Raw genomic sequence first — 26,252 nt, forward strand, 5'->3', positions numbered from 1 at the left:
TAATAAATAGGTGTTGAAGGAATGAATGTGTGAATAACACTATCCTTTATAACTGACATGTAGGGACATGTCAGAGCTAATTTCTTCTTTATTTCTCCCAAAGGGAAAAATCAGCTCTCCCTCTCAGCCTCTGTTCCTTCCTGAGGGGATTACTTCCCAGGACTGACTGTATGTCTGCTATGCTAAGAACTTTTTCAAACTTTTTCTTCTTTTCCTCTTTTTTTTTTTTTTTTGTTTGTTTGGGTGTTTTGTTTCTTGCATCCGTGTCTTCCACTCCATTGGCTTATTCCACTGAGCTTCCCGGAAAGGACAAATTGAAGCTAAATTTTTTAGTACTTTCATTTCTAACATGTTGTTATTCTAGATGGCTACTGATAATTAATTGCACTGATACAGAATTTGAATCTGAAATTTTTTCCCTCAGAATTTTTAAGGTGATTCTCCAGTGTTTCCTATAATCTGGTATTGCTTATTAAAGAAAATTTGAAAAATGTAAGTAAGTGTAAGAAAGATAAAAAGCAACGGTAATCCTGCTACCCAGAGACACCCCTGTTCACATTGTGATATATACCTTCCCAGAACACACATTCAGCACACATACGTACACACGCATGAAGGCCACATTGTATATATAGTTTCGCATAACTTTGTGTCCTCATGTCATCATATATAACTGAATTACTTTTAAGACCCTTTTCAACCCTAAAGATCAATAGTTCTATGACTTGTTAAGAAGAGATTGTGACATAGGCATGGTGTCAGTAAGAGTAGCAGACAGTTTAGGAGTTGGTTTCATTGATACAAGCGTGAAATAGAACTGGGGCAAAGGAAGATAAGGTTAACTGCCTGCCAAGTGCTTTTCATTTAGGGACACAGAAGATTCTCAGTGAGTGTGAGGGAATCAAAGACATATTACAGATGAGGCTCAATAAATCATCTGAGTATAACCTACAGTCAGGAAAAGCATGTTAGGATGGAGAAAAGGGCCCAGCAGAGCCTCCCGGGAAGAACATCTTGTGCAGCCTTTGGGATAAAAGGGGATTATATATAAGCAAAGTGCTCAAGGCCCCACACGGGAGATAGGCAACCAGTGCCAGTTTCAAAGGCTCGCAATGAAAGATGACAGCAATGACAGAACACGTTTGCCTAACTGAACACACAAAGTCCCCCGCACTGGTTAGTGCACATCGCCTAGGTGAGATTCAAAGACAAATGGAGAGAAGTAAAGAAGAAGAAGGTAAAGGAAAATAGAGCAAGTAGCTATGGATGGAGGCGTGGTACACAGAGATGAGGGCTCCAGCTGAGGACAGAAGCAAGAAGCATGTATACAGCAAAGACACCTTCACGGTGCTGACTCCTGGGGTGTGATGGTGGTACCAATCCGCCCTTCTCTTATTTCCCACTGTAGTAACAGCAAAAGTTTACAGTGAGTTGTGGCAGCACTGAAAATCAGAAATAAATACCAACCATCCGACACTCTGGGGGGAATTTCTACTGGACAAAGCCTACAAGGGGTCATGTGGTTACAAACAGCAGTGCCAAGCAAATGCTGCACCATGTGAGACAGAACAGCGTGTCCATGAGGAGAACGGGGCAGGAGAGAAGATGGAGTGAGAGAGACGCCTCCCCACCCCTCTCGTCCTGGATAGATCCTTACCTCAAAGATGTGAATCCTAAGCCAGAGAGTAAAGCATGCACACACACATGTGCACATTCATAGGAACCTCAGTGATCCCTCTGTTCCCATATACCGAGAGCTACCCTCTAGTGCAAGGAGAAAATGGTAAGAGCAGACAGGAGGTAGATGACATTGTCATATGCAATCAGGCTTCAGGAAGGCATATAAACAGGAAGCTTCAAGGAGTAATGCACTCTGGAGATTGTATTTCTCATGCTTCTGCTTGAAATTTCAGAGAAAATTCAAAAGTAAATGTGCAGACAACTCCTAATATGAAAGAATGAATTGCTTTCCACTGAATCCGAAGAACAGGAAGCAGTAGACAATCTTTCCTTCATTCAAGAGAGCTGCATTAGATCACATTTGTCAGAATCAGCCCTGGACAGCCCTGGCAAGCTCCATGTGGAAGGTAAGGGAACCATTAGTTCCTAACATATTGTACTTATAGAGCTATCTTCTGGGGAATGTAAAGCCCAAGAGAAGTGAAAAGGTGCCATGGATTGGAAGGGGGGAAGGGAAATACTTCATAGAAAACAAAAAAAATTAGAAAGCACTTGTGGAAATACCTTGCTTTATTGTGCTTTTCAGATATTGCTTTTTTTTTTATTTTTATTTTTTTTACAAATTGAAGGTTTGTGGCAACCCTGTATAGATCAAGTCAACCCTGTTGGCGACACTTTTCCAACAGCATTTGTTTAGTTCATGTCTCTGTGTCACATTTTGGCAATTCTCACAATTTTTCAAACTTTTTCATTATTATTATATTTGCTACGGTGATCTGTGATCAGTGATGTTACTACCATATTGGTTTGGAGGCACCGCAAACCACACCCTTAAAAGACCGTGAACTAGGGCGCCTGGGTGGCTCAGTCGGTTAAGCGTCCGACTTCACCTCAGGTCACGATCTTACGGTCCGTGAGTTTGAGACCCGCGTCGGGCTCTGGGCTGATGGCTCAGAGCCTGGAGCCTGCTTCCGATTCTGTGTCTCCCTCTCTCTCTGCCCCTCCCCCGTTCATGCTCTGTCTCTCTCTGTCTCAAAAATAAATAAACGTTAAAAAAAATTAAAAAAAAAAAACAACCCGTGAACTTAATTGATAAATATTTTGTGTGTTCTGAATGCCACTGGGCATTCCCCTCTCCTCAGGTCTCCCTATTCCCTGAGACACAACAATGTTGAAATTAGGCCAATCAATGACCCTACAATGACCTCTAAGTATTCAAGTGAAAGGACGTGTCCAGTCTCTCACTTTAAATCAAAAGCTAGAAATGATTAAGCTTAGTGAGGAAGGCATGTTGAAAGCAGTCACAGGCCCAAAGCTAAGCCTCTCATACCAAGTTGTGAATGAAAAGGAAAAGTTCTTGAAGGAAATTAAAAGTGCTGTTCCAGTGAACACATGAACGATAAGAAAGTAAAGCAGCCTTACTGCTGATGTGGAGAAAGATTTAGTGGTCTGGATAGAAGATCAAATCAGCCACCACATTCTCTTAAGCCAAAGCCTAATCCAGAACAAGGCCCTAATTTTCTTCAATTCTCTGAAGCCTGAGAGAAGTAAGGAAGCTGCAGAAAAAAAGTTGGAAGCAGAGGTCCAGCAGAGGTCTAGCAGAGCTCGCTTCAAAAGGTTTAAGGAAAGAAGCCATCTCCATGACATAAAGGTGCAAGATGATGCAGCAAGTGCAGATACAGAAACTGCAGCAAGTTATCTGGAAGATCTAGCTCAGATCATTAATGAAGTTGGCTACACTAAACAACAGATTTTCTTTTTTTTATATGAAATGTATTGTCAAATTGGTTTCCATACAACACCAGTGCTCATCCCAACAGGTGCCCTCCTCAATGCCCATCACCCACCCTCCCCTCCCTCCTACTCCCCCATCAACCCTCAGTTTATTCTGTTTTTAAGAGTCTCTTATGCTTTGGCTCTCTCCCTCTCTAACCTCTTTTTTTTTTTGCTTCCCCTCCCCCCATGGTCTTCTGTTAAGTTTCTCAGGATCCACATAAGAATGAAAACATACGGTATCTGTCTCTGTATGACTTATTTCACTTAGTATAACACCCTCCAGTTCCATCCACGTTGCTACAAAAGGCCATATTTCATTCTTTTTCATTGCCACGTAGTATTCCATTGTGTATATAAACCACAATTTCTTTATCCGTTCATCAGTTGATGGACATTTGGGCACACCCCATAATTTGGCAATTGTTGAAAGTGCTGCTATAAACATTGGGGTACAAGTGCCCCTATGCATCAGCACTCCTGTATCCCTGGGGTAAATTCCTAACAGTGCTATTTCTGGGTCATAGGATAGATCTATTTTTAATTTTTTGAGGAACCTCCACACTGTTTTCCAGAGCAGCTGCACCAGTTTGCATTCCCACCAATAGTGCAAGAGCGTTTCCATTTCTCCACATCCTCTCCAGCATCTATAGTCTACTGATTTGTTAATTTTAGCCACTCTGACTGGCATGAGGTGGTATCTCAGTGTGGTTTTGATTTGTATTTCCCTGATGAGGAGTGATGTTGAGCATCTTTTCATGTGCCTGTTGGCCATCTGGATGACTTCTTTAGAAAAGTGTCTATTCATGTTTTCTGCCCATTTCTTCCCAGGATTATTTGTTTTTCAGGTGTGGAGTTTGGTGAGTTCTTTATAGATTTTGGATACTAGCCCTTTGTCCGATATGTCATTTGCAAACATCTTTTCCCATTCTGTTGGTTGCCTTTTAGTTTTGTTGATTGTTTCCTGTGCAGTGCAGAAGCTTTTTATCTTGATGAGGTCCCAATAGTGCATTTTTGCTTTTAATTCCCTTGTCTTTGGAGATGTGTCAAGTAAGAAACTGCTGCAGATGAGGTCAGAGAGGTTTTTTCCTGCTTTCTCCTCTAGGGTTTTGATGGTTTCCTGTCTCACATTCAGGTCCTTTATCCATTTTCAGTTTATTTTTGTGAATGGTGTAGGAAAGTGGTCTACTTTCATTGTTCTGCATGTTGCTGTCCAGCTCTCCCAGCACCATTTGTTAAAGAGACTGTCTTTTTTCCATTGGATATTCTTTCCTGCTTTGTCAAAGATTAGTTGGCCATACTTTTGTGGATCCAATTCTGGAGTCTCTATTCTACTTCATTGGTCTATGTGTCTGTTTTTGTGCCAATACCATGCTGTCTTGATGATTACAGCTTTGTAGTAGAGGCTAAAGTCTGGGATTGTGATGCCTCCCGCTTTGGTCTTCTTCTTCAATATTACTTTGGCTATTCGGGGTCTTTTGTGGTTCCATACAAATTTTAGGATTGCTTGTTCTAGCTTCGAGAAGAATGCTGGTGCAATTTTGATTGGGATTGCATTGAATGTGTAAATTGCTTTGGGTAGTATTGACATTTTAACAGTATTTATTCTTCCAATCCAGGAGCACTGAATGCTTTTCCATTTCTTTGTATCTTCTTCAATTTCCTTCATAAACTTTCTATAGTTTTCAGCCTACAGATCTTTTACATCCTTGGTTAGGTTTATTCCTAGGTATTTTATGCTTCTTGGTGCAATTGTGAATGGGATCAGTTTCTTTATTTGTCTTTCTGTTGCTTCATTGTTAGTGTATAAGAATGCAACTGATTTCTGTACATTGATTTTGTATCCTGCAACTTTGCTGAATTCATGTATCAGTTCTAGCAGACTTTAGGTGGAGTCTATCAGATTTTCCATGTATAATATCATGGAATCTGCAAAAAGTGAAAGCTTAACTTCATCTTTGCCAATTTTGATGCCTTTGATTTCCTTTTGTTGTCTGATTGCTGATGCTAGCACTTCCAACACTATGTGAAACAACAGCAGTGAGAGTGGACATCCCTGTCGTGTTCCTGATCTCAGGAGGAAAGCTCTCAGTTTTCCCCCATTGAAGATGATATTAGCTGTGGGCTTTTCATAAATGGCTTTTATGACGTTTAAGTATTAAACAGACTTTTATTGGAAGAAGATGCTTCTAGGACTTTCATAACTAAAGAAGAGAAGTCAAGGCCTGGTTTCTTTTTTTGATTTTTAAGTTTGTTTGTTTGTTTGTTTGTTTGTTTGTTTTGAGAGAGAGAGAGAGAGAGAGAAAGATAGTATAAGTGGGGAGAGGGTCAGAAAGATAGGGAGAGAGAGAGAATCCCTAGCAGGCTCCACCCTGCCAGCACAGAGCCTAACTCAGGGCTCAAACCCATGAACCATGAGATCATAACCTGAGCTGAAGCAAAGAGTCAGATGCTTAACTGACTGAGCCACCCAGGCACCCCAAGGCCTGGTTTCAAATCTTCAAAAGACAGGCTGACTCTCTTGTTAGGGGCTAATGCAGCTAGTGACTTTAAGTTGAAGCCAATGCTCACTTACCAGTTGGAAAATCCTAGGGCTCTTCAGAATTATGCTTAATCTACTCTGCCTGTGTACTATAAATGGCACAACAAAGCCTAGATGACAGCACATCTCTTTACAGCATGGTTTACTGAATATTTTAAGCCTACTATTGAGAACTACTGCTCAGAAAAGAAGATTCCTTTCAAAACGTTATTGCACATTGACAATATACTTCGTCACCCAAGAACTCTGATGGAGATAATGAGATTAATGTGGTTTTTATGCCTGTTAACATAATATCCATTCTGCAGCCCAAGGATCAAGTAATTAGCTCAACATTCAAGTTTTATTATTCAAGAAATAGATTTCATAAGGCTATAGCTGCCATATATAGTTGGATTATCTGGTGATTCCTCTGATGGATCTGGGCAAAGTAAATTGAAAACCTTCTGGAAAACTTCACCATTAAGAAGATGAATGATTCACAAGAAACGGTCAAAATATCAACATTGATAAAAATTTGGAAGAATTTGATTCCAACCCCTATGGATAACTTTGAGGGGTTCAAGCCTTCAGTGGAGGAAGTAGCTGCAGATGTGGTGGAAATAGCAAAAGAACTAGAACTAAAAGTGGAATCTGAGGATGGACTGAATTGCTGCAATCTCATGATAAAACTTGAACAGATGAGGAGTTACTTCAAAGGAAGGCGCAAAGAAAGTGATTTCTTGACATGGAAACTATTCCTGGTGAAGATGCTGTGAAGATTGTTGAAATTACAACAAAGGACTTAGAATATTACATAAACTTAGTTGATAAAGCAGGGTCAGCATTTGAGAACACTGACTCTAATTTTTAAAGAAGTTCTACAGTGGGTAAAATACTATCAAACAGCATCATCTGCTACAGAGAAATCATGAAAGGAAAATAGCTTACAGTAAAGTGTAAACATAACTTTTATATGCACTGGGAGGCCAAAAATTTTATTTGACTTGCTTTACTACAATATTTACTATATTGGGGTGGTCTGGAACTAATCTGCACTATGACCAAGGTGTGCCTGTACTTTTTGTTTTCCTATGTGTTTCTATGAATCAAGAGATGATAGAGAAAATAAGTTCAAATATAGAATTATTTGAAATGATCAGCCTTAAAACATATAAAACACACACACACACACACACACACACACACACACACACAGACCAGGACACTAAAAGTATAGTAGCATATTAAAATCTACAATGAAAGTAGTAAAGAGCAGAGGTGATATCAGAAAAATAGGGATCAATGATTTGAAAGACAAAATGTGAGGGAAGAAGATAACATGAAGTCTATGGATAAGAAATCTTTCATAGGGAGCAGCCAGGCAATACAGAAGCAACACATGAAGGACAGTGCTCCTGAAGAAGAGCCAGGAGGAACTGAAGCAGGACATGAGAACAGGGAACCTTGGTGGTTAAGAATGGGGGCTCTTGAGTCAACAGGCATAGACTTAAAGTGATCCACTTGAAAAAAAAATATTCAACTATTTTAATCTTGGGATTATCACCTGTAAAATGGGGATATGAATTATTCCTACTTGATATGGTGGTTTTTGGATTTAAAGCTTTGTGCTAGACACCAAGGAAGAACTCCAAAATAGCTAAATTTGCAGTGTGTGGGGGGGTGGTCCCTACATAGGCATGTCTTCATTTGTATTTAATTTCAAGAGTGGCTCTTGTTCCTTTGTATTTTCTATTTTCTGATGAGTAATGATAGGGTTTTTTTTAATTTCATGGTTGAAGGAAAAAAGGAGTCCCACAATTAGGAAAATAGAAAAATATGTTACTTTCAAATTCTTTCAAAGTAAGAGTGATTTCTTTCGAAGTAAGAATCACCGATTTTAATCCTCTCCAATATTAAAGACTAGATGGTGACGTGCCAATATCCATGAAGATTTACTTTTTTCTTTTTCATCTTTACCCAAATTTAATTCAGAAAATGAGGAAACACTTAGATTTTCTTAAATTTTTTTAATCTTTATTTATTTCGAGAGAGAGAGAGAGAGAGAGAGACAGAGCATAGGCGGGGGAGGAACAGAGAGAGGAGGCACAGAATCTGAAGCAGGCTCCAGGCTCTGAGCTGTCAGCACAGAGCCTGACACGGGGCTTGAACTCACGAACCATGAGATCATGACCTGAGCCAAAGTCAGATGTCCAACCTACTGAGGCACCCAGGTGTCCCAGAAACACTTAGATTTTTAAAGACACTATTCGAGTTTGATTATTTTGTTCCCAAGCACTTCCTCAGCCCACTCCATAATCATGATATCCTACTAGTGCTGTAACAAATGACCACAAACTTAGCAGGTAAAACAATACAAATTGATTACTTCACACTTCCTTAGGTCAAAAATTCTACCCAGGTCTTATTGGGCTAAAATCAAGGTGTTGGAAAGTCTGCATTTCTTCTGCAAATTCTAAAGAAGAATTTGTCTCCTTGCCTGTTCCAGCTTCTAGAGGCCCCCTGCATCCTTGGATTATTGCCTCCTTCCTCCTTCTTCAAACCCAGCAAAAGTATATAGAGTCTTTTTCACATCATGTCACTCTGACTTCCTCTCCTAACTCCCCTTTTAGGAGCCCTTGTGATGATATTGAGCCCACCAGATAACCCAGAATGGCCTCCCTATCTGAAACTCAACTGATTAGTAACCTTAATTTCCCCCTTGCCATGTAAAGTAACATATTCACAGGTTCCAGATATTCGGATGAGGACATCTTTGAGAGAGCTGTAACTCTGCCCACCACAGCCAGGAAACAAGTTTTATCAGTAAAAGAAACATTTTGAACACTGAGAATGGGGCCTCCAAGAGGGGCCTTCTTTCCCCATTAGATACACAGGCTCTCCTACTAGGAAGTGGGAGATTGATTTGGGGCCATAAATGCCAACATCGTCTACTTACTGTTTTGGTTTGTTTTGTTTTTAATGAATCAGTGATACATTCTCATGGTTGAAGAATAGAGTATTTTTTAAAATATGTAGTTAAAATATCCTTCCTAATGCTGCTTGTCACATCTGTCTGTTCCAAACCTACCCACTTACAACTACTATTGACATATCCCTGTGTATACTATATATTGTTTGTGCATATTTAAGCAATTACAAATACATCTAAATTTTTAACTCATTTTTTAACCTCAAAGTTTTCATATTCTGTACCATATTTTTTCTTGTGGTAAAAAAAATATATATAACATTTACTGTCTTAGTCAATTTCTAAGTATACAGTTTAGTAGTGTTACATACATTTGCATTATTGTGCCACCAATCTCCAGAAATTTTCATCTTGCAAAATTAAAACTCTGTACCCATTGAACAACAACCCCTCCTTTCCCCTTCCTCTAGTTCCAGGCAACTACCATTCTACTTTCTGTTTCTATGAATTTGGCTATTCTAGATACCTCATATAAATAGAATCACATAGTATTGTTTCTTTGTGACTGGCTTATTTCATTTAGCATACCATCCTCAAGGTTCATCCATGCTGTAGTATGTGTCAGAATTTCCTTCCTTTAAGGCTGAATAATATTCTATTATATGTATATACCACATTTTGTTTATCCATTCATCCGTGGATGGATGAATCTTAGAGATCTTTTCATATTCTGTATGGAGAGCTTTTTGTTTATTTCTTTTTTTAAAAATGTCATAATATTTTGTTATATTGATGACCACTATAGAGTTAACTAATCCCACATTGTTGAACATCTGTACTCTTTCCACTTGGCAGAGTTTTCAAAGTAAAAAATTTTATCCTCAAAAATCCATTCATATTTAAGTCATCTTTCTTACAAGAAGTCAACAATAAGAGATGTCTAGATATTTTGACTGGACTTCTCCAATAAAATTAAAGGTTTACTTGAGTTGATCCAGAGATGAATAAAAATATTGAACTCAGGATTGGAAAAATCTGGACAGCTAACATGGAAAGTGTTTAAACAAAGGATTAAATAAGATAATTGTTTTAATATGTCTACATAACTGCATATTTTAAAAATCAAGACACAGTACTAAATTACTAGTGACTTGAAAATAATCTGAATGAAAGTTCAGATAATGTAACACTAGAATGTATTTTTAAGAAAATTTTTAAGAAAAGATGAGGGGAAATTAAAATTTGCTGAATTCCTTAGCCTATATAGACAAGTGTCAAAGATCTTTATGTTTTTTGTGTGTTTTTGACAATTCAAGAAATATGAATTAAAACATGTTCAACATAAAGATTATAAGTAATAGAATTTAAAATTATGTGAATGCATTAGAAGTTATTACAGCATAATGACACCTCTCCATTTGAATCCCTGGACAGGGGGAGAAGAAAAGGCAAGAGCATTGAGAAAGATATCAAAGAAAATGAAAATAATAAGGCAGACTATAGAAGAAATTCAAATACAGGAGAAAGGAATAACATAGCACCCTCATCAGGAGAGTCTGGAACCCAAGGAGTTAAAAGAAGTGAGTGAGGCCAAAGGAAAACTTAACCAAGTAAATAAAAATAGGCTCAATTGGAAAAACAGTACAAACAAGGTAAGGAAACTCAAAATTGCCAATGCTATCAGACCATAAAAAAGAAAATGGTAAATGTCATATTTGACAAGAGAGACAGAAAAGTTTATTGGAAGTAAACTAGAGACAGATTTGCATCTCCTGCAAATGGTATGTTAGGAAAAGCAGAGCCTAGGGGGCTTGATGCTGGGTAAAGTTTTGGATTATCCATCAGATACTGGAAGATCCAAGAGATCTGTATTGGAAAGATAATGCAAGGTATGAGTTGGAAAGGACACAGATTGGATTTTCAAGATGCATGCACAACCCAAAAGATATGTAAGAAGAAAGTTATTTGAAGCTCTGCTATGCTTTCTGCATGTAAGAAAGATAGTATAATGATCCCACCACCTTGAGAAAAATGGGAACAAAAGTAACCAACAAAGTTAAATACTTAAAATCAGTGTGTAAGATACAGTTTTAGGAAAGGGCATATTTTTAGATATCCACTTTAAGAAACCAGAATAAAATCACATAAAAAGAAGTTGGCTAGTAGCATTGATGCAATTAATTTGCAAGGTAGGAGACAAGTCATAAAATGTAAGTGAAAGGCATGTTCTTTTTTTTATGATGCTATGAAAATAACCAAAATTAATTTATTAAAAGCTGGGAATTCAATTAAAATTCATATGGAAGAGAAGCAAATTCCTTGTAATCATAATATTTCAGAACTAAAGGCAACCTCAAGGAGCATTCTATAGTACTGCTATGTTAGAAAATGAATATGTAAGACAATCCATAAAGAATAATGAAGAGGCAGAAAGCAATTCAGCCTTAAAAAGAGACAACAGTGGTTGCCAACATCAAAAACATTCCACTTTCTCAAAGAAAAAAGTAAAAGCAGAGGCTTGGAGAGCTGAATTAGATATTACTATTTGCAAATGAATTTTATGTGTATAAATAGAAAAAAAAAAGGTAGATGACATTTGAGAAGAAATATAGAAAAATATTTTTTAAATGTTTATTTTTGAGAGAGAGAGACAGAGTGCGATCAGGGGAGAGGCGGAGAGAGGGAGACACAGAATCTGAAGCAGGCTCCAGGCTCTGAGCTGTCAGCACAGAGCCCGACGCGGGGCTCGCACCCACAAACTATTAGGTTGTGACCTAAGCGCAAATGGGATGCTTAATGAACTGAGCCACCCAGGTGCCCTAGAAAAAAAAATTTTTAATAGAAGGCATCCTTGTTCATAGATTTTGGCAAAAAGAGAAAAGGAAAGACAGAAGGCAAACAAAAACAAATGCTTTTACATTTAGACATCTGAGGATAGGGAGAAAGAGTGATAAGCCAAAGAGATTAAAATAAATGCTTTCAGAGGGCACAGAAGGAGGATCCCCAGATAACATGAGAGGTGAGTAGCCACAGGTGAGAGGGCATGGATGAGACCTGGACGTTTGAGGGACGACTGCATCATGGACCGCTTATGCACTGAAGAAGAAAAGGACTGATGAGCCAGAGCAGAGGCACAGGTGAACTGAGCCTGAAATTTTAATGATCTGATCTTGCAGTTGGCATCTTTTTTTTTTTTTTACATTTTTCCTAGCAGTGCTCCAAGGCCCAGAAACTGGAGTAGAGAGAAATTGGGATGAGTTGCCAACATGCCACTGGGATTTCCCCCAGAACAGGATTTCGAAAGAACTTTTGCCACTGCTCCTTCATGCAGCCCACTTCATTAGAACTGATGGGTGAGACTGCCAGTGCTGACGGCTCCCTCTCTCCTGGCTCTGTACTCTGCAATTTTGCAAACAGTCAGCCCCAGAAGTCATCAGAATAGGCACCTGGTTCCTTGGAATGATGACTGGGAAGTGCCCCAACCTGAAATATTTCCCACAGTCTCTGAAACTCCCATCAGAGGCTCCTCATTTAGGTCTGGGAGGCAGCTTTGCCTGGCTTCACATGTGCTCTTCCTATGACCTAGAAAGCTCCTCTCTCCTCTTTAACCCATCTGGCCAAGTCCTACTTTCCCTTTATAGATTCGCTTCATGTCATTCCTTAAGGAAGCCATTCTGAATACTCTTCACAGCAGTATCACATCTGTAATTATATATCTATGTACAAAATGAGTATTTTTTTTATTTTAGAGAAAGAGAATGAGCAGGGGTGGGGCAGAGAGGGAGGGAGAGAGAGAGAGAGAGAGAGAGAGAGAGAGAGAGAGAATCTCAAGCAGGCCCTGTGTTATCAGTGTGGAGCCTGATGCTGGGCACAATCCCACGACTCTGGTAACATAACCTGGGCCAAAATCAAGAGTGAGCTTGACTCTGACTGAGCCACCCAGGTGCTCCCAAATGAATAAAATTGTAAATTTTGCCTGAGTATCAAAATAAGGACCATATATATTTGATCACTGAAGAATCGTCAATATAGAATAAAGTACTTTGTAATAAATATTGAATATACAAATGAATGAAAATATAGATACCCTCAGAGAAGTAATACTTTATTTTTATGTTTGTTTATTTTAGAGAGAGAACACACAAGTGGGCGAGGGGCAGAGAGAGAGGGAGATACAGAATCCAAAGCAGGCTACAGGCTCTGAGCTGTCAGTGCAGAGCCCAGTGTGGGGCTCGAACCCACAAACTATGAGATCATGACTGGAGCCGAAGTTGGACACTTAACTGACTGAGCCACCCAGGTGCACCAAGAAGTAATGCTTTACAGCAGTGGTTCCCAAAGTGTGGTCTCTAGAATAGCCGTATCTGCATCATCTAAGAATTTATTGGAATGTAAATTGTCAGGCACTGCCCTAGACCTACAAAATGGGGGTTGAGCCCAGCCATCAGTGCTTTAACATACTCTCCAGAGGATTTTGATATGTGCTAAATTTTTAGAACCACACCTTAAAGTTAAGTCTTCATCAGTTTTTTGCTCTTTTGGGGTGTGTGTGTGTGTGTGTGTGTGTGTGTGTGTGTGTGTGTTGTTTGTTTTTTTGCTTTACGGAGGGAAACAGACTCAAATGACAAGAGAAATAATGAAAGTTGCATAAGTGAGTGCTATAGAGGGAACAGGTATAAAATGATAAGGAGTGGTGACTGTAGCAAAACAGAGAGCTCCGCCTAAAGAGAAAAGCTTCTAGTGACATCACCAACACGGAGGAGTAGGAGACCCCACCTTGGTTCCCCCAACAAGGAACAACAATTAGCTATCCACAAACGAAAATAGCTCTGGGGAAGTTCAGGGGTCCGCTTAAGGAGCTTCAACAACACTGTGGAGGAAAAAACAAATGAGAGTAACCACATAAAAGGGGTAAAAATGATCTCATTTTGCCTACACCTGCCCATCCTCTAGGCTGACATAGCTCAGCGGAGAGGGAACTTCTCTCACTAGAAAAAGAAAAGTAGGGTGAGCAACCACTTCCCCAGCATTTGAAACACTGCAAGAAAGGACCCACCTCAGTCTTACCCCACCCAGAGATTGGCATAGTTGAGACGTCTCAAAATGGCTAGGAGCAAATAAGGGCATGGGCTACCCATGTTGACCACTTGGTAGGAACGACCACAGTTCCCAGTGGCCTGCTTTGCAGAGGACCCCAGCAGCCTTCACCACCAAGATTCTCAACAGCGCTTATGGATGCTGTGGACTCTTACAGCTCTCATCACTGAGGACCCCATCACAGAGCCCAGCAGACTGCTCTGCAGAGGATCCCAGCAGCTTCTGCCACAGAGGAAACCAATGGCCGACACAGCTGCTGCAGACCCCTTGCTGGAGGCCCCATCGCTTTTTGTGTTCGCAAACTCCAGCTGCCTGAGTTCCTCTTTGCTCTCCACCCTGACCAGAGTTGCCCCAGCCAACCCCAGGCTGGACAGACAATGCCTGTGATCCAACAATGGCCACCCCACCCACAGCTCTCCACAGTTCCCGCGGCTGTGTGTGTGCACAGTGCCAGTTTAGGATGGTGCACCTGCTCTGCTGCCCAGAGCCATCCCAGACTCCTGTCACCAGCCTGTACGGTCACAGGTGCCTGCAGCTAAACTCTGAAACCTTTCATCTGTAATGCATTAGCCCCAACTCCCGTCATCGGTCCCCACCACCATGCCTGCACCTGTGGTTTGTCTGGCAGCCTCATCCGTAGACAACAAAAGCCTAGAGCCCTGCTGCATCTGCACTTGGCTTCAGCCCCAGCCACTGGCCACTGTCCTTGCCACTATGCATGTGCCTGCTGCCACCCTGCCACCACACAAGCACCTGCAGCCAGCTCCCACAATTGATTATATGCATACCTCCAGCCCTGACCACCACCACTACTTGCCCTGGTTCCCATGAAGCCTGGAGGTGCTACTGAGAACTCCAAGAGCTCTTGTATCCCTGCAGCTCTTGCCAACAAGGGTTGCAGTCATTGATATCATGGATCCCCACTGCCTGAGCCAACAGTTCACCATGTCCCCCCAGATCCAGACCAACCACAGGCCCCCACACTTGGTGCCCCACACCAGTAGACCTGAGGCCACAGCATGCTCCAGCATGCCCCTACCCACAAATGAAGATATTTCCTTATGAAAATGAATTATAAAATCTAGAAGAGGTGACTGCTTCTTCAAATGTGCCCCCTTCTATGCAAGGCTACAGAGATGACGAAGAATCAGAAAAATATGACACCACCAAAGGAAAACAGTCAACTTCCGTAACCACAAAAAATGGAGATCCACGAACTACCCAGCAAAGAATTCAAACATTATTCTAAAGAAGCTCAGAGAGCTACAAGAGAACATGGATAAATAATTTAACAAATTCAGGAAAACAATACAAGAACAAATGAGAAGTTCAACAAGTCGATAGAAAACATAAAAAATAACCAAACAGAAATTTTGGAGCTGAAGAATACAATGAGTGAACTTAATGCAACTGAGAGCTTCAGTAGGAAACCCAGTCAAGGAGAAGAAAGAATCCATGAGCTCAGAAACAGTCCTTTGAGATTGAGATTATCCAGTCAGAGGAGAAAAACAGAAAAACAATGAAAAGGAATGAAGAAAGCCTATATGACTTATAGGACACAATCAAGCAAAACAGTGTTCATATTATAGAAGTCCCATAAGGAGAAGAGAGAGAGAATGGGGCAGATAGCTTGCTTAAAAAAAATAATGGCTAAGAACTTCCCAAGTCAAGGGAAAGATGTCATCATCCAGGTACATCAAGCACAAAGGTCTCCAAGCAGGTGAAACCCAAAGAAGACCTCACTGAGATACATTATAATGACACTGTCAAAAATCAAAGAGAGAATGTGAAAGCAGCAAAAGAAGCTCATCACATAAAAGAGAATCCCCCATAAGACTATTAGCAGATTTCTCAGCACATACCTGTAGACCAGCAGCAGAATATATGTTTTTTTCAAGTGTACGTGGAACATTTATGTTAGGCCACAAAGCAAGTCTTACAAATTTAAGCAGACTGGGGCATGGTGGCTCAGTGAGTTAAGCATCTGACCCTCGATTTCAACTCAGGTCATGATCTCACAGTTCCCCAGTAGAGCTCTGCTTGGGATTCTCTCTCTCTCTCTCTCTCTCTCTCTCTCTCTCTCTCTCCCCCCCCCTCTGCCCCTCCTCTGCTCAAGCACACACACTTTCTCTCTCTACCTCTCTCTGTCTCTCTCAAAATAAATAAACTTATAGAAATAATCATAATGATAAATTTAAGCAGATTAATTGAAATCATATCACATATCTTTTCCCACCACAATGGTATGAAACCAGAAATCAATAATGGGAAGAAACATGGAAAATTCACAAATATGTGGTGATTGAACAATACATTTCTGGACAACAAATGGGTCAAAGAAGATATCAGAGGGAGTATTTAAAAATATCTTGAGATAAACAAATATGGAAACACAGCATACCAAAACTTAAAAGATACAGCAAAAGCAGTTCTAGAAGGGAAGTTTATAGTGATGAATGCTCACATTAAGAAAAAAGAAAGATCTCAAATTAACAACCTAACTTAAGGAACTAGAAAAATAAGAACAATCTAAGCCCAAAAGCTAGTAGAAGGAAGGAAATAACAAAAATCAGAAATAAATGAAATAGAGATTAGAAAGACAATAGTAAAATATCAGTAAAAGAGTTGGGTTTTGAAAAGATATAAAAATGATAAACCTTTATCTAGACTAAGTATGAAGACTATGACGAAAGGAGAGCAGATTCAAAATCAGAAATAAAATAGGTGACACTACAACTGATACCACAGAAATACTAAGGATCAGGAATCACTACTATGAAAAATTAAACACCAACATATTGGATAACCTAAAAGAAACGGATGAATTCCTAGTAACATACAAGCTACCAGCACTGAATCATGAAGAAATACATATTTTGACTGTAAACCAATGTAAAAAGATTGAATCAATAATCAAAAATCTCCCAACAAAGAAAAGTTCAGGCCAGATGACTTCATGGGGAATTCTATCAAACATCTAAGGAAAAATTAATACCAATCCTTTTCAAACTCCTCCAAAAAAATGTAAGAGGAGGGAACACTTCCAAACTCATTTTACAAGGCCAGCATTACCCTGATACCAAAGCCAGAGAAGGATACTACAAGGAAAAAAATTATAGGCCAATATCCCTGATGAACATATAGGCAAAAATCCTCAGCAAAATACCAGCAAACAGAATTCAACTGCACATTAAAAAGGACCCTATACCATGATGGAGTGGGATTTATCCTTGAGATGCAAAGATGGTTCAACATATGCAAATCCGTAAATATGATATGCTACCTCAATAGAATAAAAGATAAAATTCATATGATTATCTCAATAGAGGCATTAAAAGCATTTAGCAAAATACAACATCCTTTCCTCATAAAAATTCTCAACTAAGTGGGTATAGTAGAAAAGACTTCAAATAATTATGACCATTATGACAAGCCAACAACTAACACCTTAGTCAATGGTGAAATGCTAAAAGGTGTTCTTTCAACATCAGGAACAAAACAAGGGTACCCTCTCCTATTCAACATTGTACTAAAAGTCCTAGTCATAGCAGTTAGGCAAGATAAAGAAATAAAAGTTTTTCTAATCAAAAAGGAATATGTAAAACTGTCCCTTTGCAGATGGTATGAACTTATATATAGCATCCTCTAAAGATTCTACCAAAAAAACCCTGCTAAAACATGTTAATAAATGTAACATTTGTTATTCATAAATAGTAAATAAACAAAACTGTTAATAAATGAATTCCATAAAGTTGCAAGATAGAAAGTCAACATAAAAAATCAGTTATACTCTATACATTAGCAGTGAAATACCTTAAAAAAACAATCCTATATACAATAGCATCAAAAAGAATAAAATACTTAAGAATAAATTTAACCAAGGTGGTGGGAAGATCTGTACATTTAAAATGTAAAGAAACTGAAGATGACACAAACAAATGGAAAGAGAACCCATGTTTACGGGTTAGAAGAACTAATATTGTTGAAATGTCCATGCTACTCAAAGTGAACTATATACAGTGGCATTTTCCACAGAAATAAACAATCCTAAAATCCATATGGAACCACAAAAGACCCCAAATTCCTAAAGCAATCTTGGAAAAGAAGAACAAAGCTGAAGTCATTACACTTCCTGATTTCAAACTACATTACAAAGCTCTAGTAATCAAAACAATACAGGACTGACGTAAAAGCAGACACACAGATCAACAGAACCAAACAAAGAGCCTAGAAATAAACTCAAGCATACATGGTCAACTAGTTTTCAACAAAGGCACCAAGAATATATAACGAGGAAAGGATAATGTCTTCAATAAATGTCCAGTTGGGAAACTGGACAGTTACACGCAAAAGAATGAAATTGGACCACTATGTTACACCATGCACAAAAATCAACTCAAAATGGATTAAAGACTTAAATATAACACCTGAAGCCATAATTCTCATAAAAGAAAACAGGGGGAAAATTCCTTGACATTATCCTTGCAATGATTTTTTGGAATTGATACCAAAAGCACAAGCCACAATAGCAAAAACAAGTACATGGGACTATATCAAACTAAAAAGTGTCTGCTCAGCAAAGGAAACAATGAACAGATGAAAAGGAAGCCTATGGAATGGGAGAAAAGATTTGCACATCATATATCTGACAAGGGTTAAAATCAAAAATACGTAAGTAACTTATACAACTTGATAGCACAAAAGCAAATACCAGATTAAAAAATAAACAAAGGACTTGAATATACATTTTACTCGAGGACTTATAAATGGTCAACCAGTTTATAAAAATTCACTTAACATCACCAATCATGAGGGAAATACATATAAAAACCACAGTGAGGTTTCAGATCACACCTTTTAGGATAGCTATTATCCAGAACCTGAAAAGATGTGGAGAAAAGGGAACACTTGTGCACTTTTGGTGGAAATGTAAACTGATACAGCCATTATGGAAAACATTACTGAAGTTTTTGAAAACTTTAAAAAAATAAAAATTGAACTACGGTATGATTGAACAATCCCACTTCCGGGTATATATCTGGGGGAAGTGAAATTATGATCTTGAAGAGATATCTGCACTCCCATATTCATTGCAGCACTATTCCCAGAAACCAAAACCAAGATATGGAAACAACCTAAGAGTCCCTCAACAAATGAATGAAGAAAATATACAATAGACCCTTATTCAGCCTAAAAAAAAGAAGGAAATTGTCTCATTTGCAATAATGTAGATGAACATAGAGGACAGGTTCTAAGTGAAATAAGCCAGACACAGAAAGGCAGACATGACATGGTCTTAATCTTTAAAAAAAAAAAAAAAAAGTTGAACTCCTAGTAACAGAGGCAGAATAGGAAAACTGGTGATATTGATCAAAAAGTACAAGCTTTCATTTATTTTTTTTAAACAATTTTTGCTGTTTTTCTTTTTTTTTAATTTATTTATTGTTTAATTTACATTCAAGTTAGCATATAGTGCAACAATGATTTCAGGAGTAGATTCCTTAGTGCCCCTTACCCATTTAGCCCATCCCCCCCCACACCCCCTCCAGCAACCCTCTGTTCTCTATATTTAAGAGTCTCTTATGTTTTGTCCCCCTCCCTGTTTCTATATTATTTTTGCTTCCCTTCCCATATGTTCATCTGATTTGTATCTTAAAGTACTCATATGAGTGAAATCATATGATTTTTGTCTTTCTCCGACTAATTTCACTTAGCATAACACCCTCCACTTCCATCCACATAGTTACAAATGGCAAGATTTCATGTTTTTGATTACTGAGTAATACTCCATTGTGTATATATACCACATCTTCTTTATCCATTAATCCATCGATGGACATTTGGGCTCTTTCCATACTTTGGCTATTGTTGATAGTGCTGCTATAAACACTGGGGTGCATGTGTCCCTTCAAAACAGCACACGTGTATCCCTTGGGAAAATACCTAGTAGTGCAATTGCTGGGTTGTAGAGTAGTTCTATTTTTAATTTTTTGAGGAACCTCCGTACTGTTTTCCAGAGTGGCTGCACCAGTTTGCATTCCCACCAGCAGTGCAAAAGAGATCCTCTTTCTCCACATCCTCGCCAACATCTGTTGCTGCCTGAGTTGTTAATGTGAGACATTCTGACAGGTGTGAGGTGGTATCTCATTGTGCTTTTGATTTGTATTTCCCTGATGATGAGTGATGTTGAGCATTTTTTCATGTGTCTGTTAGCCATCTGGATGTCTTCTTTGGAGAAGTGTCTATTCATGTCTTTTGCCCATTTCTTCACTGGATTATTCGTTTTTTGGGTGTTGAGTTTGAGAAGTTCTTTATAGCTTTTGGATACTAACCCTGTATCTGATATGTCATTTGCAAATATCTTTCCCATATCATCGGTTTCCTTTTAGTTTTGCTGATTGCTTGCTTCACTGTGCAGAAGCTTTTTATGTTGATGAGGTCCCAAAAGTTCATTTTTGCTTTTGTTTCCCTTACCTCTGGAGACATGTTGAGTAAGAAGTTGCTGCAGCTGAGGTCAAAGAGGTTTTATGCCTCTTTCTCCCCTAGGATTTTGATGGCTTCCTGTCTTACATTTAGGTCTTTCATCCATTTAGAGTTTATTTTTATGTACGGTGTAAGAAAGTGGTCCAAGTTCGTTTTTATGCATGTTGCTGTCCAGTTTTCCCAGCACCATTTGCTGAAGAGACTGTCTTTATTCCATTGGATATTCTTTCATACTTTGTCAAAGATTAGTTGGCCATACATTTGTGGGTCCATTTCTGGGTTTTCTATTCTGTTCCATTGATCTGAGTGTCTGTTCTTGTGCCAGTACCATCCTGTACAAGCTTTCATTTAGAAGATGAATATGTTCTGGAGACCTAATGTGCAGCATAGTGTCTATAGTTAATAATAATGTATACTTGAAATTTGCTAAGACAGTAGATTTCAAGTGTTCTCACCACACGCACAGAAGGTGACTATGGGAGATGATAGATATGTTAATTAACTCCATGTGGCAATCATTTCACAATGTATACATGTATCAAAATATCACATTGTATACACTAAATACAATTTTATCAAAAATAAATTTTTTTTTAAATTTTTTATAATGTTTATTTTTTTCAAAGAGAGACAGAATGTGAGCGGGGGAGGGGCAGAGAGAGTGGGAGACACAGAATCCGAAGCAGGCTCCAGGCTCTGAGCTGTCAGCCACAGAGCCTGACGTGGGGCTTGAAATCACGGACTGTGAGATCATGACCTGAGCTGAAGTCAGATGCTTAACCGACTAAGCCACTCAGGTGCCCCAAAAACCTTTTAAAAAGAGAAGGGGTAACCTGTTTTTCTGCAGGATTCTATGTTCTATAGACCAAAATTTTCATTCTTCCAAGAGATTCTGGTATTTGAGTCTTGATATGACATTTACCAATTATTAACTGCATACAGGCCTCACAAAATATGTCTGCCAGACAAAATGCAGCCTGTCAGCAGTGTTTGGTTTAGGGGTCTTCCAAAGCAACACGATGCTTGGAGTGTATTGCCAGGGACCCCAAGAGAGGACCGAAATAAGAGACGAGAGAGTAACAATCTATACATTTGATAATTTTTTTCCTAGGATTGACCCTGTTTCTGAAACAAAAAGAAGGAAGTATTTGGTTTTATCAGCTAGGTCAGTTTTATCTCAGTCTAGTAGTAGACTTGATATAAAAACCTAATCAATACAGTACTTGCTCTAAGAACTCGCTGGGGAATTGGACACAGAAGCTTAACAGGAGGAAGGAGTATACTACACTTAGAACAAAATTATAGGTTTTTACTCTGAATATCGCCTCAACCCCAAATTATGCTGAGAGAAGTTGAAATTAATGGTTTGAGGGATTGCATTTTGTTGTGTCTAGTTTCTTTTGTAGACCATTCTTTTCCTTGGGTGGTTATGCAGTTGCCCAACCTTTATGGAAATAGACACGTCTGTAGAAACAATAATAAAAATAACACAAAACAGAAGCAAAAATCAAACCAAAAAACAAAAAGCACACACTGCAAGTGCTTTCATGCCATTGGAATTAGAAATACAACCAAAGCACCAGCAAACTTCATTTCAGCCTCAGAAGCTGACAAATAAAGCATTTAATCAAAGAGAAGGTCCTGCCTGAGATGTAAAACACAAATCTTGGGAGTTCTTTATAGAGGTTGTTTCAGAGAAATGGTTTTAATTTCTTAAGAGGCTTTATAATGATAGCTTGTGTCTCCACATCAACTGGTAAAAGGACAACAAAAACTCCATGAAATTCTCTTAAAATTCAAGCATAAAAAAACTAATGAGACAGTTAAATTACCCATTGAAGGAGTTGAAAAGCAAAATTGACAGGTTTTTAGTCAAAAAAATGTTCCTGTCTCCCAAGTAAACAAAGACGAGTGAGGGAATGAAAGAAAGAAAAAGAACATCTTGTTCTTCTGGGAAATATTCTGGGAATTCTTGGGAATGAGGAGCTGCAGAAACCTCCTGGGTAAAATGAAACTATTAGCACTGGGCCTGAGGGAAAATGGGTCCCCTAGAAAAGGAACACCCTCCACCCTGTTCCAGACAATCAGGCGGAAGTCCCCAGGAGAGATTGAGGACAGGGATTGAGTTCCTTCTGGTGCCCAAGTTTTGAGGACTCTACTCAAGGAAAACTATATACTTTCTAGAACTCTGCCAGAATGCAGGATGAATATGACAGGTGATAAGGAGGCCTATTGTTAACTGTTGCCAGGATTTTGGTGCCAAATAGCCAATCGGCTTTTTTTTTCTATTTCATTTTTAGAAAAAAAAAATCTCATTTTTTAGGGATTACAAAAATAATATGTGTAAATGTTAAAACTTAAAAAATATATAGAAAAGCACCAAGAAGAAAATTAAAACCCTCTACCATACTACTATGTAGGGATAGCAACTTTTAATATTTTATACACATCTTCCAGTGTTTGTATAGCTTTATTATATGGATATAAAGGTACAAAGATATGGAAAAGTATGTAGATTTGGGGATCAAGCTACACAATCTATTTGATAACTGGCTTTATCAGAATACATTTTACACAGCACAAAAAATATCTTTGCATTTTAAACATTGTGTTAAGCCATTAACTATTTTTATTTGATCTGATTGTAGTGTTTTTGTGCTATTATATATTTGGGGATGAATAATTTATTTACTCAACCCCACTTTAAAAGACACAGCAAGGGGGTGCCTGGATGGCTCAGTTGGTTAAGTTGCTGACTTTGGCTCAGGTCATGATCTTGCTGTTGTGAGTTTGAGCCCCACGTCAGGCTCTATGCTGACAGCTCAGAGCCTGGAGCCTGCTTCGGATTCTGTGGCTCCCTCTCTCTCTGCTCCTCCCCCAATTGCACTTTGTTTCTCTCTCTCTCTCTCAAAAATAAATATTTTAAAAAATTAAAAATAAATATACAAAAAGGATATGAAGAGAGAATTTACAGAAAAAATCTAAATTAAACATATGAAAAGATGCTCAACCTCACTCATAATAAAAGAAGCACTCTAGAGCCAAAATTTCTAATATGGGTTCCACCTCTAATATGGGTATGACCCTGTACAAGTTATTTAACTTCAATGTGCCTCAGTTTTCATATAAATAAATTGGGTACAACAGAAGAACCTACATCTTAGGGAAGTTTGAGTATTAAATATGTTGATATTTATAAAATGCTATAACAATGTCTGGCACGTACTAAGAGCCATATAAATGCTGTAAAATTAAATAAATGCAAACTTAAATTATGGTTATATGCCACTGTTTTGCCTATCAAATATGCAAAGGTTAAAGAACTTGATAATTCATTGTTCTGATGAGGGTGTGAGGAAATAGGCATTCTCATACATTGCTACACTCCATGGAAGACAATTTGGCCAGATGCATCACTCTTGTAGGTTTACAAATCTTGTGAACTAGCAATCTTACCTCTAGGAATTTATTGTGTGTATATACTCACATGTGAATGGAGAGAGGCAAATACAAGGTTATTCATTACAGCAGTGTTTGTAATAACAAGTGATTGGAAACAAGTCTAGGTATTTACCAATAGGGAATGGATTAAATAAATCAGTATGCATCCACATGAAATGCTGCCTTAAAAAAAAAAAAGAAGCAGCAATTTCCTTTAAAAAATGGCATGAATGAAAACCAACGTATTTTTTTTTTAAAACCAACGTATTTTAAGTGAAAGGAGCAAAAGCAGAACAACATGTATAGTATGCTACCGATTGTGTGAAAAGGAGGAAAATAATATCTATTTGTGTTTGCTTCAGTATTATGAAAGATCTCTGGAAAGATACAAAAGCAAGTGATTAACATTTGTTACCTCTGTAGGAGGCAACTTGATGCCTGGCAAACATGGGAATATCTTTATACATATCATTATAGATCTGTAGTGGATGCTGTGAGGTGCTACCACATTCCTCTTTGTGTCAAAGGCTCTCATGTCCGCATCTGCCAGAAATGTCTGGTTCTCAGTTGAGTCCCTCTCTGGAAATTGCCCTCAGCTGGCCAGGACATCCTGTGTTAATGAAACTGATGAGGAGAGGGAGTTATAAACACTGACCCCCTTACCTCAAGGAAGGACAAATCTAAAGCAAGATCTCAGCTCCAAGACTCTTCATGGGTCACGGGATTGTGTTTTCAGCTGAGCTGATCTGCTATTAGCTGATAACACTGTTATCTGCATCAGCATTCTGCTTTCCCTCTGCCCAACCTGGTTTCCTTCATTCTCCCACTGATGCAGCCAACCAGGGCTCTCCCCAATAAACTTGCTTTCTTAAATCTCCATTTAAGAGTCTGTTTCCTGGGGTGCCTGGGTGGCTTAGTTGGTTGAACATCTGATTTTTGGTTTCGATTGAGATAATGATCTCAAGGTTTGTGGGTTTGAGCCCCACATTGGTCTCTGTGCTGACAAGTTCAAAGTCTGCTTGGGATTCTCTCTCCCTTTCTCTCTGCCCTTCTGCTTTTCTATCTCAAAATAAATGCGTAAACTTTAAAAAGAAAAAGAGTCTGTTTTCCCACAGAACCCAACCCAGACAGGGCTCTTTTGAAATTTTTGAATTTTAATGTTTTTAGCCACTTATATAAATGGATTGATAAATAACCAAGTAAACTTTAAATTTTAAAAAATTAAGGTTTTCTCCCTATATAATTGATAGCAATTCTTATTTTTAGTATGACAATAAAAATCTCCATTTTATAATTTGCCTTCAAATTTTATTCATGTCTTTTCATATTACAAAATTGCTATTTTTTGGCAATACATCTTTCCAATAGCAACATTTAGAACACTATGTTCCAGAGTTGTGCTGGATGCCATGGGGTGGACTGGGAGATATAAAATTGGATCGTTGCCTTCAAGGCAGTTGAAAGGACATGATGTGGTACAACTGAAAAAGAATACGCCCTAGAGTCACATTCCCTGGGTAATATCTCCGTTTGGGTTCATGTTAGCAGCATCTTTAGCCAATTAACCTCTCAGACGTTCAATTGCCTGACCTATAAAATACCTCTCAAGATTATTGTTAAAATATGGTGACTTTAGAACACCTAGTATAGTGCTCAGACTCTAACAGCCGCTCAATGTGTTTACACATATATATAGTTGGGGGGGGGGATACATATCAAATGAAAATATAGGCAGGAAATGCTAAGTGCTAAATTGACTGCGTAGATGATCATTACTATAGAATTCAGACAAAGGAGATCATTTCTAGTGGATGTGGTCATAAGATATTGATTGAAGAAGTGAGAACTGAAGCTAGATCCTGAAAGGTAAGCAGTCTGTGGAGAAGAATGGGGGTGTCATCCCAAGAAGGTAGAGCAACAGTATGGACACAAGATTGGGCTGAAAATGTTTGGATGTAGGCAAGAGCCCACCTGGAATAGAGGACAAAGAGCTAGAAAGATAAATTGTGGTCTGATTAGAGAGGGCATTAAATGCCAGGCTAATGAGTTTGGATTTTGCTCATAGGAAGCTCCTTCAGATTTACGAGCAGGGTAATATCGTGATGGAAGTAATGTTTTAGACTGATGACATTTTGGCAGCCAGCCATATAGATAGGGGTCAGCAAAAGTGGCAAGAAGGTCAGAGACTGACTTAAGCTGTAGGCCAAGCATTAGCTAATAAGGGCATCTACTACAGTGCTGGGGGTGGAGAGAATGGAATAGGGAAGAAGGTTGTGAAAATCATGAAAGAACTGGAAAAATCTAGTTCTAGTTAGATAATGCTGA

At 38.6% G+C, this 26,252-nt stretch overlaps 1 pseudogene; it reads left to right on the top strand.

Annotated features, from left to right (window-relative positions):
* LOC122226024 overlaps positions 1 to 6,920 on the top strand; it is a 29,488-nt pseudogene extending 22,568 nt beyond the window's left edge.
* Positions 6,921 to 26,252: the final 19,332 nt, after the last annotated feature.

This window comes from Panthera leo, chromosome C1, assembly GCF_018350215.1.
Source record: "Panthera leo isolate Ple1 chromosome C1, P.leo_Ple1_pat1.1, whole genome shotgun sequence".
Lineage (NCBI taxonomy): Eukaryota > Metazoa > Chordata > Mammalia > Carnivora > Felidae > Panthera > Panthera leo.